The sequence below is a fragment of the Physeter macrocephalus genome, chromosome 9 (genome assembly GCF_002837175.3).
Source record: "Physeter macrocephalus isolate SW-GA chromosome 9, ASM283717v5, whole genome shotgun sequence".
NCBI lineage: Eukaryota > Metazoa > Chordata > Mammalia > Artiodactyla > Physeteridae > Physeter > Physeter macrocephalus.
The window spans coordinates 77277888-77296962 of NC_041222.1; the positions used below are offsets into that span (position 1 = coordinate 77277888).

The following is a 19075-nucleotide window of genomic DNA, read 5'->3' on the forward strand; positions in this document are numbered from 1 at the left end:
GGCAAAATGGGGGAAGGGGGCCCAAAGGTACGATCTTCCAGTTATAAGATGAGTAAGTCCTGGGATGTAATGCACAGAATGGTGACTATAGTTAATAATATTGTATTGTACACTTGAAAGTTGCTGAGAGAAGAGATCTTAAAAGTTCTCATCACAAGAAAAAAATGTGCTGTGTGTGGTGATGGATGCTAACTAGACTTATTGTGGTGATCATTTTGCAATATACAAATACTGAATCATTATGTTGTACACCCAAAACTAATATAATGTTTATGTCAATTATATCTCAATTTTTTAAAAAGAAGCTGCTTATGACACAGGACTGTCCTATCAACAAAGCGTTGCGCTATAGTTTAGTTGGCAGCTGTTGCTTTCTTTCTTCCTTTTTCTCGCTCCTTCTTCTTCCTTCTTTCTCCCTCCCTTCCTTCCTTTCTTCCTTCCTTCCTTTCACTCTCTCTCTCTCTCTCTCTCTCTCTCTCTTTCTCTGTAGTACCTAAAACAATGGGACACTAACAATCAATGATGTCTTATAGTCAAATGAAATATAGTTCTTTGTTAACAAGAAAATGTATTCCTGATACATTTTAAGTGTTCCTTTCCGGAGCACATAAACTAAGACTAGAATCATACAGAGTTAGCATGGCACCTGGGTAAGGATAACATACAACCTGGTGAAGTGTTCCACATTTTTTCTTTTTCTTAATCTGGGTGTTCACTTGTGAACATTCATCCAGCTGTACATTTCTGTTTTGTGCATATTTTTCTAAGTGTGCCATGCTTTAATGTGTTTTCTTAAAATATCAGTATATAACAGAGTTTGCAGAGTATGGATCCCATTTTTGTCATGATGGAGGTATACATGACTTCTCACATTGGTGCACATATTTCTGTATGTTGGCACAGAATCCAAATGTCAACAGGAATTATGGAAAGACAGGTGACTTTTACTTTCTTCTTCATGCTTTTCTGTGTCTGAATATTTTTTACAGTGAGCATGTATTTCTTTCACAATGAGAAGAAAAAGACAGAAAGACCTAGTCCCATTTTAAAAACACACATACTTAAAGAAAACCTGCATATTCATTAAACTGCAATTCCACTTCACAGAATTCGTGTACAGAAATAACTAAGGACGTGCACAACAATTTAGCTGTAAGAATGCTCATCACATTTCATATCTCCTATCCAGTATTTTCATTTGAGAATTTAGCCTAAAAAATGATTTACAATGTAGACAGATATTTATTTACAAGTTTTTTTATCATAGTGTTTTGTAAAATAGCAAACACTTCCAATAACTGGGGATAGTTAGATAAGTTACTGTGTTGCACATTCACTTGAGGAACTTAGACACTAACATGGATGTGGATTTTGAAAAAAATGTGATGACATAGGAGATGCTTATTAACACTGTCACACGAAAAACTGTAATACAAAACTCGCAATGCAGCATAAACCAAATTTTGTAAAATATGCACAAAATAAATATATGACATGTATATGCAAATAAGAAAGGAAGAAATACATGTAAATGTTTATACTGGTTATTCCAAACTGAAATTATAAGTTTTTAATTTTCTTTTTTGTACCTTTCTGTATTTTCCAAATTCTCTAAAACAAGTATTATGTGTTCTGTAACTTTTAGAAAGTCATTTTTTAATCACTGCAGTCACATGTGCTTATCCAAGGAGCAAACATCCACACCGAAACAAAATTCTTATTCTAGAAAGAAACACAGAAGGTGCCTCAGGCCCTGCTTCTCAGCTCTTGTACTCACATAATTGAAGGATGGCCTGTTACTTAGAGCCTACTGGGTTCATTTAAATGCAGTTTTATTACACCTGCTCATCTAGTTTCCTTGCCCCAAATAAATTAGAAATACTGATGGAGGCAGGCAGAGGAATGCAATTGTCAAGAGACATAAGGATTAATGTAAAAGTGAGGGAGAGCTTCCCTGGTGGCGCAGTGGTTGAGAGTCCGCCTGCCGATGCAGGGGACACGGGCTTGTGCCCCGGTCCGGGAGGATCCCGCGTGCCGCGGAGCGGCTGGGCCCGTGAGCCATGGCCGCTGAGCCTGCGTGTCCGGATCCTGTGCTCCGCAAAGGGAGAGGCCACAACAGTGAGAGGCCAGCGTACCAAAAAAAAAAAAAAGTGAGGGAGAAGAGAGAAAAATAATAATACTAGGCATATAATAATGTGTGTTTAGTGTCAGGGCATGGGAACCTATAGACCTGAGGGCAACAGTAAATTAAAACAATCTCTATCCATATCCAGAATGTGATTCAAGACATTAAATACTTTTACATGCAGCACTCTTCTATTAAAAACCTTCAAGTTATAAAATTTCATGGAAATGAACAAAGTTACAAAAGTCAAACCAAAGAGTTTTAAAATTCTTTTGATTGCACAATATTTATTTTCATAGATTAATGTTATACTACCATATATATTTACATACAAAGAGAAACATACACACAAAAATACAATTTTTAAAGGGTCAAAGTTTGAAATCCTTGTTTTACATCCAAAATGGATCATCTTGTACATTGATTTGGTTCAGAATTCAGCAAATTAATGTCTATGGTTTTATTTTTTTATTCACATTTTAACTCAAAACTTCCCTTACTAAAAAGAAGGAGGTGAGGGAAAGCAGTAATAAAAAATGATCCTGGCCAGTAGTTTATCTGTCACCTCATGATTCTTCTGGCAACCTTACAAGACAGCAGAAGGACAGACCATATTGCTAATCCAAAACTACTGGATGGTTAAGTTCGGCAACATTTTGATACTTAATGAACCATTCCTTTACCTGATAGACTCTCAATCTCTCAAGAACAATAAAAGCACAATAGGTCATCTTCCTCATACCTACCCTACACTTTAGGGGCCTATACTTGTGTCTGCTCATGTCTTCTATAGTCACAAATCTTTCTTGATATAAGCATCTCAGATTTGAGACAAAGGAAAGTAATTTTGTGATCATTATCATATATATATATATATATACACATATAGGTGCGCATATAGTGAGTTATGCTAATATATGAGTCCTATATTCCATAGTATGAACATTTAAACTTAGAAGGGATTATGAGTGAAGCTTAGTGATCAATAAGAATTGCACCAATAACTTAAGAGTAGTGTTTCCCAGCAGTACAATGTATAGAGAAATTATGGGGAAAAGTCTTCTAGTTAAGAGATATTTACTTGGTTCTTTATTACATGAATGGCTGAATAGTTAATGATTATCATTTACTAACATTTGTAGAAAGTTTTACATTATATATACACATATTTACATTTATATATATATTTATTATATATAATAGATGTATTATATATATATGTATGTATAATCCTAGTGTGAGAGATATTCTTTGACAAAGCAATTCTGTGATGAATTAAGTTTAGAAAATACCACATCCTTTTCTTGGAAATTAACAGTGTTATTAACATATCAAAGGCCCTGAGAAGGCCCATGATAAAGATACTTTGTCTAATCTAGGATTACGTAATGTAGAATTTCCCAAATGTATTTAACCATGAAACCCTTTCTTCTTTGTCACCTACTAATATCTCATGGAACCAATGTTCCTGGGACTGTACTTAGGAAAGCTTTATCTCCAACTCCAAATAAGGAAATTGACCATGGAGAAGTTGGGTGCCCTACCCAAGATTTCACAACCAGTAAGAGGCAGCGCTGGGATAGGTGCCAGTCTTCTGACCCACATCCATGGTCTCTACCTGACAACTTGTCTCTCACTCACTTTACTATTAATAATAAAAGAGCTGAGTAAAGAAGAAACCTATAAGTCCTCATTTAAAATATGTTCCCTTTGTTTGGTGATCTTATTTTATGACTTTTAAGCTGAAAATTGTTCTGGTCTTGCCAATACTTCAGATTACTAATGAAAAAATGAGGAACTTGTAGTGGAAAAATAAATGCTTTACGAAAACTGAGAAAAATATCAGGGAGCACTTTATTCTGAATATTATTAGGTTTGCTTTCCTTAAAAAAAAATATTGAACTGTGAGCTTTTATTGGAATAATAAAATATACAAGATAAATTGTAGTTGTAATTTACTCTCCAAAAACCAATTCCTGAAACTATACGCAATGGAAAGAACTATAAGAACAATCACTATGCAGATCAGTGGGCTTTTCTGTGTATTTCTTACCAAATAATATTAACATCTTTGTACATATTTCTTGTTAAAAAAAAAAGAAGAAAGAAAAGAAAAACGACTTTAAGTACTAACAAACTCTTATAGAGTTCCTGTGATATACCGGATACTTTATATACATTATCTCATTTAATTCTCAGCATGACCCTGCAAGGTACATGCTCATATTCCCATTTGAAAGGTAGGAAAATAGAGGCTCTGGGAGTCAGCACAGAGGTTAAGAGGAACTTGGGCTCCAGAGCCAATGAACCTTGGTTTAAAACCCACCTCTCACTTCTAACTGTCTGACCTCAGCAAGTCACTGAGCTTCCCTGCTTCAGTGTCTTTATGCGTAAAATAAGGATAATAATACTCAAACAGAAGTCCTCAGGATTAAATAAGCCTCCATAAATGTAGGTTCTTCTTGTTTTTAAGTAAATGTCTGAAGCTCACGGAGTGGAGACTTGTCCTCTCTCATGGCAATAACCAGCTCCCTCACCCTCTGAATTTGCTGTCCTATAAATGTTTTAAATTTCAATTCAAAAACAGTAACATGAGTGGCACTTCAATCTGCTTTCTCCAGATCATAGAACAAGCGCCCATATCTGGCATCCCATCCCAGAAGCCCAGAGGCCTGGCTCTGACCGTCAGGCAGGATGCTGCTGGACACACCCTGAGACAATCTGCAACTAACAAGGTTCCCAAACCGCTGACTACCGGGTCGCTTCAGACCCTCCACGTTCTTCAAAGGTGTGTATCAACAGCCTGCACACCTGAAAACACGGGCAACCCAAACACAAAAACACCCAGCAAGAAAGGGTGAAGAAGCTGTCTTTAACAGGTTGATCTTTAATTTTCTCAAGTCTGTGGAAGTGATAAGGAAGAAACTTTTTTTAAAAAATAGAAAAGCTGACTGTGACCACGAAGAAAATTCACTTGAGCTGCACAAATATTTATTGAGAGTTTACTGGTTCAGACCCTGACAGACGCGAAGGAGTAGGATTGGAATTTTAAGTAGCTTATAATTGGGCTTCCTATTAAATACGGCAGGTTGAACACCTGTGTTCCCTCCCCAAATCGCTCTAAAATGACTGAAAACTAATTTTTCAAAAAGAAGGAATAAAGTTTAAACCCACCCTCTCAGCCCACCCACCCCCATCCTCACTCTCAGCTAATGACCTCGCCTCATGTTCCAAGAAAAACTCCCCCAAACTCCCATCACCACGTCTCCCCCTTCACCTGCTGTAGCGTCCACACCATGTGCCCTTCCTTCCTGTGACTGAAGGCCGCCTTCCAGCTGTAAAGCTCCCCATGCTGTGAGCTAGTTCAGAGAACCACTCCAAAATTCTCCCCCCATCCTACCCTATCATTTATCCTCTCTACAGTGTCATCCCCGTCAGCATACAAATTAGCTGAACTCTCCTTGCTCCTTCAGCCCCCTCCTTATTTCTCCACATGAAAGGGCTGCAAAACCATTTTACAATGCTTCTGCATTTACCCCAACTCCTCTCCCTTTTGTAGGCTCACTCCGCTCATGTTTTCATTCCACAATCTTAGCGTGGTTACCAATGACATCCTTCTTGCTAAATCCAATAGTCAGTTCTCTCTTTCCTTACTTGGTACAATTTATCACTCCTCCAACTTGATACACTTTCTTCCCTTTGCTTCTCCAAACACCACTCTTTCCCGACTGCCCCACATCCCTCACATTTAATCCTTTGTTCTCTCTTCCTGTTCCAGGGGAAATTGGAGGCCACATATTGAAGATGGTGGCATCAAAGGATGAAAGGACCCTGAGTTCCTGAAGATGTGGAGAACATCTTCTCATCTCCTTTGATGACCTACATTGGAAAGAAACCTTTATTGTGTTAAGCTAGCATGATGGAGAGGTTATTATATCAGTTAGCGTTGCTTAGACTGACTCATATATTCAACCACTGCAATAAGAAGGCAATGAAAAATCTGATTAATCAAGAAATAGACATTGAAGCAAAGTATTTAGACGTATGGATGCAGATAGCCAAAGAAACAGGAAAAAGAGGTGAAAGTGGTACATCCAAGGAGTAGTCCTAGTAGGACTAGGGTGGGGTAGGGTAGGTGACTGCTGGTTTTTATTATAAGCCAAATACTATTGATAATACTTAAATTTAACTACAAATATGCATAATTTAAATAAAAATATAAATTACTGATTTAAAAGAGGTTTACAACTTTCGAGGAGAAGCAGACATGAACACAGATAATTATAGAATACATACTGTAAATACCCAAAGTGACGCATGATGTATTATGAGTGAAACATAGGAAAAGCTCTTAAAATGGATCTAATGCACTTGAGTACAATAAAAGTTGTGTTCCATTTGGTTAGGCTGTTTTGCAGGTTTTGGATATGATGGCTTCTTGGAGGGTAGAAAACTTGGGAGTGTTTTCTTTCTTTTTTTCTTGTCTTTCTCTTTTGGGAGAAGTGTAAGAGGGAGATATTTTAAATAGTAAGTGGAAGAAGGCCAAGAATCAGGGCTCTGCTAGCACATACTATTCCTTTGTGCAAATTTTTTTAAAGCACCCCTTCCTTGAGACAATTTTGTCTGTTGGAAAATTGCCTTTACCCTCCTATGTTGTTAGAATTAGATGCTTTACTGACATCTGGTGGATAATCATCATAATAAATATTCGAGTTCAAATATTCATACCTGCAAAGTGAATTGCTCTCCTTAGATGTGTGATGTGGTCCATACACAACCTGTACTCAGGCTTTGGGCATCATCATTACTAAAATATCTGTTGATAGCTCCAGGCCCTTGGACCCTGATGCTACCTTGCCAGCCCCTCTCTTTCCCCTTCTCCTTTCTCTCTGGCCCTCCTGAGAGTGCCTGTCCCCTCCAAAGAATTACCCCCTTCTTTTGCAGAGCAAAAGCCCTGGTTTCAGCAGACACCTAGACTTTTAGAGCTTCTCCTTCTATCCCACACTCTATCCAAAATTACGATGTAAATCCAGAGCCTACTGTTTATAAAATAAATTATTTTCCACCTCAATCTTGAGGCAGGTCATAATTCAGTCTATCTTTTAATTAAGTTCTGTGCACTGGGTGAATGGGATCCTAAGGCAGCTGCTGAAGACTCCTGCCCTGAGGCTCTCCGGTTCCACCATTAGGACCATGAACACCGGCGCGGGCTTGGAGGTGAGTACTTGCCACACCCACTCAGATTGTTTCCAAGCCCTCCACTCAGACAGGGGCCAGAAAATCAGTGCGTGCTTTCTTCACCACTTCTCTTAGGAATCTAGGCTGGTTTTGCTGATGGTTGCTCAGAGCCTCTCATTCAGCTCAGTTGATTAAAAGGGAAGCCTCACTTATTTTTCCTCTGTTTTTTCTGTTCCAGTTTACTTAAGAGATTGGCTGATACACATTTGAAGAAAAAAATAACAATACTTCACTCTTTCCAGGTCTGACTCCTCTCTTTCCCTTTGTGGGAAATTGAATGAACCTGCCTATGATTTGAGAATATAAAGTGACCCAAACCCCTTTACCTACATGCATAGTTTGATGCCACCACTTCTCTGGATTACTTTCTAAAACCCATAATACCAGATTGGATTAAAAGATGTACCTTCAATGAATCCCTTTCTTGCCAGCCATCTGCCCTAACACTACTGAAGGGAAATGAGGGGGTATAAGGAGGCAACCCAATCTCAATGACTAGCTTCAGAATCATTTTGATTCTTAAAACATGCTGACCTGTTGTAAAACAGAATAATTCTAGGAAACATAGTCCCCAAACCAGGTACAGTATAAATTCAAATGTCTTTAGCCAATTTCATCATACTCTTCTGAGTTTGAGTCCTGGGAAATTTTTAAGAAATTGGGATAATTTAGTCCACAAAGAAAAAGAAAGAGAAAGAAGCCAGAGAAGGTTTGAATGCCTTGAGATATAATAACAGCTGTTATAAGGGTCTTACCATTCATTTTTATTTATGTCCAATAAAATCAGCTTAACCTGCAATTATGTAGCTTTCAGTTAGAGAAAGATCTTAAATGTATGGATAAATAAGCTTTGGAAGGCCATCCTCACTCACACTGGAGAGCTTTTTTGCTTTATTGGCAGCTCACCGGAGGCAGGGGAATGAAGAGATGGCTTCCTGAGCTCCCTGGAGCCCTGAGTCCACCCCATTCATTCAACAGGCATTGTTTGGGCATCTCTATTTGCCAGATACTTGTGAGATTAGGAGTACAGAGTGAATCAACTAAAATCCTTGCCCTAAGGAGCCCATGACCTGCCAGTGGAATCCGGTTTGTACAGTCCTGTGAGAACTCTGTCCACCAGGTAAGGGGAAGTCACTCCCTTAAGCTAAATGCCTGCTGATCTGAGCATCTCTCAGACTCACCTGCCAATATAAGTGCAGCTGTAATTTAGCCTAAATCACTGAACACCAGGAATCTATGCCTTCCCTGAGAAGACCCCTTGGCTCTCTGTAAGCCAGCCAGCATGGGAGGAAAGAGGGTTTTTTAAGCATCCTAGAAGTACCTTTACATGTATTATACATTATGGATGATTGAGGAGGAATGAAAGGAAGGAATTCCTACCCCAAATTGAAAATTTCAATGCTGATCTGTCTCTTCTGTAGCTGTAGTCGAGGCTTTGCTTGCCTGTCCAGGATCACAAGTTTTGTAAAAAAAAAATCAAAGCTTGGGTAATATCAAGACTGCACACACTGAAATGTGAAAATGTGTCATATATTTCCCTTAGTTCTCTTAGAACTAGGTCATTAATAGCATGCTTAATCAACGACAATTTTTCATAGATGTGTAACAGTCAAGGTTCCAGTAGGAAAGAGATGACATGCTCAAATTAGGATAATTCAAGAAATATTAAGTCAAAGAACTATTTAAAATTTTGCAGGGAAACCACAAGGAATAATGCAGTCCCCCGGAACTAGTGTCACTGTAACTAGACACTCAGGACTCAAGGGAAGAGAGGAAGGCATGATTACCAACCAAAAGGTGAAAATCCTGTAGAGGATGCCATCTTGAGAGGAGCTGCAATCTTCTGTCAAAGGGCACAGCCATCCAAGGCCAGCCCACAGGAGCAGGGATCCAGGAGAACAAATATCCCAACCTCACTCTCCTCCCTCCAACTCCATCAGCTGAATCCAAGAGGGAGCTGGAGGGCAAGGAAGCCCATTTGTTCTGTCAGGTTCATTACCATTAGGAAGAGAGCCGGGGAGAGTAGACGTGGATGGGCAAAGAAAGCATCCAGCCCAGAACCCGAGGTCTGAAAATGACAGTTCCTAGAGTCCCCCAAACAACTTTAAAATTATCACAGTCAACCCAGGGTGATTAAGAAACAGATGTAGCAAATTCTCAGTCCAAATTTGACCAACCTCCCAACCCAACTTTCTGCCCCCCATGCACTTTTTTCCAGCCTGTGTCATCAAGTGCCAACGGACGTCCTTAATAAGTCACCGGAATGTGTTAATGAACTCAGTGGATGGAAACATTTCACAAGGTATATGTCTGTCAAGCCATCATCTGGTACACTTTAAATATCTTACAATAATTATACTCCAATAAAGGTGTTAGAAATAAATTTTTAAAAATCTTACAAATTTGTTTGTCAATTATGACTCAATAGAGCTGAAAAAAATAATAAAATAATTTTTTAAAAGAGAGAAAAATAATGTCACCTGAAAAAATAAAGATACTGGTAACACTTTAGTAAATGTATTTAAGATAAAGGGTCAGAAGCATGATTAATAAATGGAGGAACACCCATAAAAATTCAAAACCTTTCACAATTTTTTCAAATAATTCTTGCTTTTCTTCTCATTGTTCTATATATTCTATATTGTTCTATCTATATCTATAGATAGATACAGATTCTATAAAAATAGAATGAGACTTGCCATTCAAAATACCCAACTGAATACAAATATTTACCTTTTCTCTCTGTAAAACCCCCACTGAAATAATAAAATAAATATAAATAATTAAAATAAATCCATAGCAATTCCTGTAAACCAGAGAGCAGTGCCACCAGAAGATCAGATAGTAATAAATTTAGAGATAAAGAAGAAGGGAAGCAATTGATGGCAAACTTAATAGGCCTGAGGCACTCATAAACCCAAAATTAACAGGGAAGGACATCCAAAAGTAGTGAGGTTCTCCATTCAGAACTTCTGAATAATCCCAAGTCAGCAACAAAGGCCTGGAGAAGGAGCCTTTAGGGGGCTAAAATATGACCATTGGCTCTAGCTTTCTGAAAGTGCACTTCTGGTGAGGCTGTGACCCTGGGTGGTTGCTGGGAGCCACCAAAGCTGATTTTTATAAGGGACAGATGATGCCCTTGTAACCCAGAACACGAGCTACTAGCACATCTGCCTTGTACCTGGCAAGAGAAGGAGATCACCGTGCAGGCTGAGGCACTGGAACCCACACTGGACACTGTCAAAAACAAAGTACAGCGAGTAAATTTGCAGCTCTAATTGGCTTTATTCAACAATTCCTGAATTGGGCAGCATCCAATCTAGCAACTTGAAGGATGCTTAGCTCCTGGGAGTGGTACAAAACGGAAGGCTTTTATAGAAAGGAAGGTGGGGCAAGGAAGCCGTTAGCAAAAGAAACAAAAAAAGGTTATTTTGGCCCAGGACACCTTCTTTTTGGAGGGTAGGTAACAGCACGGGGTTTATCGTGCAAATTGCCTCTTCTTCCTCTGGAGGTGGGGTGGGGGGTGGAGAGGACCTACCTGACCAATGACCTCGTTGGTGCTGAACAGAAAACTGGTTGATTAAGATTACATTTCTGGGGAAGGTCGTAACTGCAATTAAGTTTGGTATTGAATCTAGGTTTGGCATCATGAACTTTAACACAAGTGACACCATCTTGGGCCTGTGGTTTTTCTCTTTAACGGCACTTCGGAGGGGGACATGGGCTCCAGGCCCACAAACTAGCTGATGCCTTTCCTAATGATTTCAATCAATATTAAATTTAAGAAATTTTGTTTTTAAAAACATATGTGTAGTATAATCCCACCCTTCAGAAATTATTTCTGTACGTATGTGTGTGCACCCACACCTAGATGCGTAGACAGGTATCTATTTTAACGTTCAGAAAATATTAACACAGGTGTTTGGGGGATAATTGGACTTAGTGTGGTTTGTAGCCTTCTTATTGTACTTTTTAAAACACACACCTGTAAAGATTGAATGGACCACAAAAGGTGACGTATCCTCCTTACCGTGTCAGAGCAGAACTGGGACACAAGCACAACTTCTTAATTCCTCTACTTGTGGGCCTGTGAATCCTCGGTCTCACCAGCTGCAGCAACCAGCCTTAACAACCAGCAGCAGACCCCCAGGCTCCCAGAGGAACGTCGGGTGCCTGACTCACCAGCAAATGTAATTCTTAGAAAATTAGGGGACAAGGGATGTGATGGGGGGTTCTAAGAAAATCAGGAAAAGACTGAACTTCCTGCCAACCTAATGGGTTAGAACTGAGACTCTTTATAAGTGGACATCAAGACAAGAGGGGCCTAATCTATTCTTCCACGCTGAATCCATTGTCGCTCTCAGGTGTTACCCTTCTTTTCAACTCTGTTCCCTCATTAGAAGGAAGAAAGGAAGGAAGGATTGCCATTTATTTTTATATTTTTGTATCTGTATATATATTGCTATATATCTTTATATATTTATGTATCTCTGATTTGCTAACTCAGTCTTTTAATCAACTGCTTTATAACACATATTCCAGTAGCAATTATTCCATTTATCTGACAATTGCTTTCTTCTCCCTCTATCCCACACTGGAATATAATCTCTAGGAGGGCAAAAAGAATACCTATTTTGTTTATCACAATATTTCCACTGCCCAGCACAGTCCAATGTCTATGTAATTAATAAAAAAATGTCCTTAGAGAACAGACTTGTGGTTGCCAAGGGGGAGGGGGGTGGGGGAGAGATGGAGTGGGAGTTTGGGGTCCTGCCCATCCATGCAAATGATTTCAAAATATGAAATACTCATTCCAGAAAATTTATTGACAATTTATTATGCACGGTATTGTGTAGGTGTTACAGAAAGACAAAGGTAAATTACATATGGATCCAATCTCAAGGAATTCCCTGTCAAAGAAGTCATGTAAAAGACACACAGATACCTGTGGGAACTAGAAAGCTATGGTGTGTTTTAGGTTGGATTCCTGGAAGTACAGCTAGAGCAGGGCTTGTGGGCTTTATTGAGGGAGGGATATGCAGGGGAACCGGGTTCGCGCCCCGCTCTGGGAGGATCCCACATGCCGCGGAGCGGCTGGGCCCGTGAGCCATGGCCGCTGAGCCTGCGAGTCCGGAGCCTGTGCTCCGCAACGGGAGAGGCCACAACAGAGGGAGGCCCGCATACCACACACACACACACACACAAAAAAATAATAATAATAAAATAAATGTCCTGAGTGTCTACCATGTGGCATTTCATCCACTGGGCGCTGTATCTACATCATCTCATTTTAGGGACTTCCCGCAGTCGGACTAGATATTCTGAAATAGGTGCCCATCACAAAACACTCAAATGGTGGATGAATTCATCAAACACAATTTAAGCCACATCGTTGTACTCACAAGAAAGGACATCTCCACCCCATGTCACCCGGCCCAAAACCCCAAACCTGAAAGCTTAAAATAGAACAAATTCAGTAGCTGGGGCTACGCTGGAGTGAGAGCCAATGCTGATGTCAGGGACCCAGAGCCTCAGGAATTCACAGCCACGGGCATGGGAATAAGATACTGGGCCTTGAGTCCACTGAAAATGAGACTCTTGCAGAAAGCCAGGACCCCTGAAGTGGCTACAAACTCCGTGAAAGGGTGGGCAGGGGAAAATCAGCCAGAATCAAAGGGAACCCACAAGGAAACTTACCTGTCTCTACCAGCTCCCAGTAGAAAAATCAATAATACTGTAGTCTCCCTGGAGAGTCTGTAAACATAGGCCTGTTCACACAAGAAGCTGAGAAGAAATCCACCCTGGATGGGAGGGGCTTTGCAATGTGTCCCCTTGGCTGGGGTGAACCACACATCCGCAAATTCCATTCCTCCCAGGTTTCCTGTCAGAGTGGGAGACAAAAGAGACCTTGTGGGAGATTTGGAGGCTGGAGGAGAAGCGGCAGCCATGTTGAAGCTCACACACTTCCTGGTTTACCTGCTGGTGCATCTCAACAGCATGAGGCCACAGCCACTGCTCCTGCTTCCTCTGGACCCTCATCAGCTTCTCTGACTCCTGGGCCAGGTGTGTGTGTTGAGCTTCAAGATGGAGAGCCCACGCCACCAAGATCAAAGGTGATGAGAATGGACATGGTTTTCAATCTGTCCTCCGAGGCTCCTGTTTCTGCAGTGGTCTGGCTTGTCCTTGCTCTTCCCCATGCTACAACCATCCTCTCTTCTTCAGCACCCGTGGGACTTGGCTCCAGCATCAGATGCAAAGACTGCAATCCCACAGAACCTGCTTAAATGGCAGCCACGAGTGCATAGTCAAGTACTGCAAAAATCATATACGTGTACTCATCCTGGTGGTCCAACTGCTCTAACTGAACCCTGACTGACACAGAATTTGGTACCTGAGTCTGGTTCTAGAGGAGCAGAACCTTAAGGATAGGTTCCCTGAATTGCTTCTGGGTTTTCTTTTCTTATTATTTTTTAAAAATTGAGATATAATTGACATATAACATTGTATTCGCTTTAGGTACACAACATAGTGGTTTGATACACGTGTACATTGTGAGATGACTACCACAATAAGTCTAGTTAACCTCCATCACCGCAGTTACACATTTTTTTATGATAAGAACCTTAAAACTCTACTCTCTTAGCAATTTTCAAATATATAGTACAGTATTATTAACTATAGTCACCACGGTGTACACTACTTCCCCAGGGTTTACTCATCTTATAAGTGGAAGTTTGCACTTTTTGATCACCTTCCCATTTTGCCCATCCCTCCCCTCCCCCCCCCACCTCTGGCAACTACCAGTATGTTCTCTGTATCTATGAGCTTAGTTTGTTGGGTGTTTTTTGTTTGTTTTATATTCTATACATACATAAGAGCATATGGTATTTGTCTTTCTCTGTCTGACTTATTTCACTTAGTATAATGCATGCCATCAAAGTCCATCCATGTTGTCACAATAGTAGGATTCTTTTCTTCTTTAATGGTGAATAATACTCCACTGTGTGTATATATATATATATATATATATATATATATATATATATATCACATTTTCTTTATCCATTCATTCGTTGATGGACGCTTAGGTGTTTCTGTGTCTTGGCTATTGTAAGCAATGCTGCAATGAACATAACCGCAGTTATAATAGTGATATCATTTCCTTCAGATAAATATTCAGTAGTGGAATTGTTGGATCATATGGTAGTTCTTATTTTAGTTTCTTAAGGAAACTTCATTCTGTTTTCCATAGTGGCTGCACCAGTTTACATTCCTACCAATAAGGCACAAGCATTCCCTTTTCTCCTGTCCTCCCCAACACTTTCATTTCTTGTCTTTTGGTAATAACTGTTCTAAAAGGTGTGAGGTGATAGCTCACCGTGGTTTTGATTTGCATTTCCCTGATGATTAGTGATGTTCAGCACATTTTCAAGTGCCTGTTGGCCGTTTGTATGTCTTCTTTGAAGAAATGTCTATTCAGATCTCTGCCCAATTTTAATTGGATTTTTTTTCTGAGTTTGTATGAGTTCTTTATATATTTTAGATGTTAACCCCTTGTCAGATATATGATATGCCAATATTTCCTCCCATTCCATAGGTTGCCTTTTCATTTTGTTGATTCCCTTTGCTATACAGAAGCTTTTAGTTTGATATAATCTCACTTATTTTTGTTTTTTGTTTGTTTGTTTGTTTCATTCTTGCCTTTGTTCCTTTTGCTTTTGGTGTCAAATCCAAAAAAATCATTGTTAAGACTGTTATCAAGGGTTCTGGGTTTTCTGATGTTTGGTTCTCTGGTCTAATTAGATTTAAAGGCATTAATGACTCTGTTTCCAGTGGTAAAGAAGGGACTGGTCTTTAGTGAAGCAATAAAACAAAACAAAGTATTGTTTACAACACATACTCTTTCTTAGCTCTGCTCTCTGTCAACTGAAACTGTTCTGGTTCTTGAAATGTTTGCTCCAGACCTAAGATTAGAAATTATATAATTCTTCCAATCGTGTGCCTGAAGGCTAGAGTTAATGTATGATCTTCATGTTTTCTTTCATTTCTTAAACCTTAATTTAGCTTTTATCTTTATAAATATATACATAATTTTCTAAGCTTTTTCCTTCCCTGGTTGACCCACGCTCTTGAGTAACCCCATCATGCCATGTCAGTTGGTATCTGCCTACCCAGAGCCCCTTCTAAGGAAAATCACTCTACCAACAGCCCCTGCCACCTAACCTTAAAGCACTTGGGCCCTTTACACCCTCGTCTTTGCAGATTGGGCTAGGAAGGGCAGGACCCTCGGGATCAGGGTGACACTGCAGAGGGACCAGGCTGAGTCTCTCTAATCTAGTTCATCTCCCGGTGTCTCCTGGGACAGAGCTGTTGGGACACCTTTTCCCCAGGGTCCCGTGTTTGGGGTGGTCCCTGATAGCTCCCCTTCACCTACACATTCTTACCCCCACTCTATCTTGGGACATGAACCATTTTGAAAGTTGAAAGTGAAGTTGCTGCTGTGAGAAAATGAGTGTAGCGCAACATTCAGCTATGGACCTCACCAGTCGGCCATCAACTCACCTTATCCTTCTTCCTCAAACAGAAACACCTTTCTTTTCAAGTTGCTTTTGTTACAGAATTAAGGAAATGGCTGCTAGGGCTTGGTGAGAAAATCCACCAAATGTCCCAAGCGTTGCTAATGCTCAGAAAGACAGGCTTTGTGTATGTTCTTGTGAACAAAGTTTCCTCCCATTGGTGTAAGAAATGCCAGATACACCAAGCATGGATAGTTCCAAATGTATAGTTTCAACAGAGACAAAAAAGAAGAAAAAATTACCAGCAGAGACATGTGCTCTGGGAAAGATTTGGTAAATACTGAAGATTCAAGTTTCATCCCCCAATCCCATCCCTGTGGGGCCTTGTCAGCAAATTCATTGCCCTCCCAACCATCAAAGGAACACTTCTTTCTCACAGAAGAGCCCTTAAGAACCTCAAATGCAAAGAGAAAAGCATCTCAATAACAATGGTTTCAGGGGAACTTTTCAGAAGGAAAATCTGCTCAACTAAAGATGGGGGATGGAGCTCTTCAGGAAATCTGTGACTCTGGAAGAATACTGGGACAAGGGAACATTGAAGTGGTCCCTGAGGTTGCAGGGGACCACTAAATGGGCAAAATATGGCAGGCTGGAACCTCCACTATCAAGTTACTTGGACGAAAGTCGAGCTTCCTAAAAAGTGTGAAACAAGAACACATCATATGTCAGGAGCAAGTGTTTGAGACGTCTAAGTGAATGTACCATGTGACGGAGCTTTGTGGGGAGGGAGAACTTGAAGAAATTCTGAGAATGAGTCCAGGTTGATCATCCAAAGCCTCGCTCATGTCAGCTAGAGCACATCTTCACAACAGGATACACAGAGATCTGAAGCTGTAAAGCACGATGGTTTAAAGCAGCTTTATTGATACTACCAACTTCAACATAAAGGCAATTGTGGCTTAGCTGTGCAGAAGCCATGCTGTGAGGCACACGTGGGACCCCTGCAGCTATCAATGCCTATGGCCAAAGCCAGCAGTGTGACACTGGGTCACAGATGCATAAGGACATGTTATTATGTGGGAACCACACTTTTTAGCAAGCTCAGAAGAGAAATTTTTGAATTAATAAAAAAAAGAGAGAACTATGTTTTGAAATCCACTTGGGGATTCGAGAAGTGACTGTGCCAAAAGCATTTTGAAACAACCTACAAAAGTGGATCTTGCAACTAGAATCCCGCTTGAGGAACTGTTAGATGACCAGTGGTTAGCAGGAAACATGCTTTCTTGGGCAAGATCAACCAATGTGCTGGAAATTCTTTAAGAGTGGAAAAACAACTCAAGAACTGATGAAGAAAACACAGCAGATGGAAAGAAGAACAATTGCTCCATTCGAGGACAATCGAGAAGTTACCAACCCAGGGGAAGTGGATCTGGTGTCATAACACTTTGATTGAAGAGGAAAACCAGCACTCTGCTTGTGAAAATGTAGCTCCTGTGACCAGAAAGAAGGTAAAATGGCCTATTTGGACATGTTCTCTTCAGCCTCCACATCTTGCAAACTCTTTCCAACTGGGCTCAAGGAAGAAATCGAGAAACCCATTGTGATTTTGAGCCAAGGAATAGCAACCAAAGGCACTATTATTTTTTATTTATTTATTTATTTATTTATTTATTTATTTTTGGCTGTGTTGGGTCCTCATTTTATTTATTTATTTATTTATTTATTTATTTATTTATTTATTTATTTATTTATTTATTTATTTATTTATTTATTTATTTATTTATTTATTTATTTATTTATTTATTTATTTATTTATTTATTTATTTATTTATTTATTTATTTATTTTTGGCTGTGTTGGGTCCTCATTTCTGTGCGAGGGCTTTCTCTAGTTGCAGCGAGCGGGGGCCGCTCTTCATCGCGGTGCGCGGGCCTCTCACTATCGTGGCCTCTCTTGTTGTCGAGCACAGGCTCCAGACACGCAGGCTCAGTAGTTGTGGCTCACGGGCCCAGTTGCTCCACGGCATGTGGGATCTTCCCAGACCAGGGCTCGAACCCACGTCCCCTGCATTGGCAGGCGGACTCTCAACCACTGCACCACCAGGGAAGCCCCGCAAAGGCACTATTAAATCCAATGCCCTGTGTAGAACCAGAAAGTGTATAGTTTCCTCCCATGCTGACCAGTACAATGACAGGCTGCTCTTTCTAGTGATAAGATGAAAGGATGGGGGGGAAAGGGTGGAGCTATGCTGAGCCTGTTAACACGCTGAGTCCTATGTCTGCTTGCATCCATTTAAAAGTGAAGCTGTTATCTCCAGAGCAGCATGACCTGCATAAGGGGGGCTAAAGGACAGCCACTGATGGGCTTGAGGGAAGGCTGTGGCTGGAACCCAGCTGGGACAGATACAAGGGTTGTCTAGACAGGCAGAGACCCTCAAAGCACTTGGGAAGACTTCAGGGTATTCTCGCTCAGTTTTATTTATATCAAATTGTATTTAGTCACAATTATTTATAGAGGAATACAAGTGGCCAGATATGATCGTGGAGGTCCCAGATTAGATGCACTTTGCAAGAGAAGACTTTGTTAGGAAATCCCCTATAACCTTGACATAGGCTTTACAGGAAAGTGCTCTGGCCATTCACACATGTTCTCATGGTTTTAGGTTGCTAGAGATTGCTCAAGACAACTTATCTTAAACTTGGAAAAATATATTTTCTAACTACCTACTATTAACCAGCTGCTAAATTCCCCATACACTGATAGAATTAATTAAAAGTAAATGTTAAGCTTACCTCCCCTGGCCCCTCAAAAAGTGAATTCTGCAAGAGCAAGGGGAGATTCACTGCTGGTGGCAATGTAAATCAGAACAAATTTTCTGAAAGTTATGGAGCATATACCAAAAGGCCTCACAACATGCATATTCTTTGCACAATCATCTTTGGCCTTGGTTTTCTCATCTGTAAAATGAGAACAATGATGTCCCCTCCTCAGATTGCCATGGGACAACTGAAATTCTGTGTTCAGATCAGCTGAAATGAATAGCTGCTCAGTAAATGCCACTTCCATTTCTCTCTTACCTGTGGTAAAACCTCATCTTGTTTGCCACCGTGTCCCTTTGCTGAGGTCCTGCATATGTATGACAACTTGGTGGATACCATGACTACTTGCATTATTAGTTAGACGTGGTGCCTTGTGGC

The 19075-nt window shown here is 40.2% G+C and overlaps 1 non-coding gene across 1 annotated transcript; it reads left to right on the plus strand.

Moving 5' to 3' along the window:
• Positions 1-588: 588 nt before the first annotated feature.
• Positions 589-691, plus strand: LOC112067379 (U6 spliceosomal RNA). The gene has a single exon (XR_002893242.1). It is a non-coding gene; the product is annotated as a U6 spliceosomal RNA (small nuclear RNA).
• The last annotated feature ends 18384 nt before the right edge of the window (positions 692-19075 follow it).